Source organism: Equus caballus, chromosome 1 (genome assembly GCF_041296265.1).
Source record: "Equus caballus isolate H_3958 breed thoroughbred chromosome 1, TB-T2T, whole genome shotgun sequence".
NCBI classification, from domain to species: Eukaryota; Metazoa; Chordata; class Mammalia; order Perissodactyla; family Equidae; genus Equus; species Equus caballus.
In genome coordinates, this window is record NC_091684.1 from 15,132,797 (window position 1) to 15,134,041 (window position 1,245).

Here is a 1,245-nt window from a genome sequence, read left to right on the forward strand (position 1 = left end):
CTCACCACCTAGGACCATTATTGTACAGTACATCCTGACTGTGTAAAAGCTTTCAACATTTCACGTGGGAGAGCCAATTCTACTGCTCTTCGCTTCAAAAACCAGGACTATGTGGCTTCTCTAAAAACTGAAGGAGTTTATACTTGGGATGAGACCAAATTCCGTTTGGGGGAAAGGAGTGCTACGTGTGTGCTGTAGGGAGCACAGTCCCTCCAGGCGATCTGGGCAAAGGCGACCACGTCCAAGGGGAACTTCAGCGGAACTCACACCAAGTCCAGCCTAAGCCAAGACCGTTGGGTACAGAATCTTCATGATATGAAATCTGGGAAATTACTGAAATCTAAAGACAAAATTCTGAATTTAGTTTCTCAAAAAAAAAAAAAGGGAAGAAAGGAAAGAAAGAAAGGAAAAACCTTGGGCTCATACGTTTCCTTGTTACTCTGTGCTCCACCAGTGTTCAAATGCACAGCGAGGGCTTTAGCAGAAGTATGTAATTATTCATCTTGCTGCTTGTGGGAAGTCAATCTAGCTGAACTCGCCTTTTGCTGAGAGAGAGACACTCGCACACACACATCCGAAGGGACGTGTCTATACTCCCTGGCCTTGCTCACTTTAAGACTTTAAGCCAATTCCATATCCTAATTTCAGAGAACCTAAAATACTGGTTCCTGTAGGATTCCCCCAACACCCAAATCTTATAACATTGAGCCTTGCTGGCTGTTAGAAAGATTCTGACTCTCAACATCATCAGAGATGAGGATTCTCAACCTTATTTTTAAAGACGCAGGAGAGAGGAAACCACTGTGGGACTTTTGGGAAACCAACACATGAGAAAGAGAATAACCCATTAAAATCCAACACAATACCCTGAATTCCTGTTAGTCATTTTTGAAAAGAGAAATGGGCATTGGTTACACAAAGATAAGGCCAAGATGCTTAACAGCAGGTAACTGAGATGCTCTGCGGCAAGCGGAAGGAGGAAATGAGGACCCCATACAGATGACTTTAGACTTTGTCGGGGGAAACATGTCACATCCATCCAGCGTGCATTGTGGCTTGTCTCTCTGTCGCCACTAATTTAAGCAAACTCTTTAGTGTCCTTGTGAATTAGTATCATGAGATGTTAGGAAAGAGCAGTCCTTCAGTGCATTAATGAGCAAGCGGTCAGGTCACCTCTGCAAGCAAGTACTTTAAGAAACGATAGCACTGAGGCTCTGCCTCGGCCTGAAGCAAGCACGCGTTAAC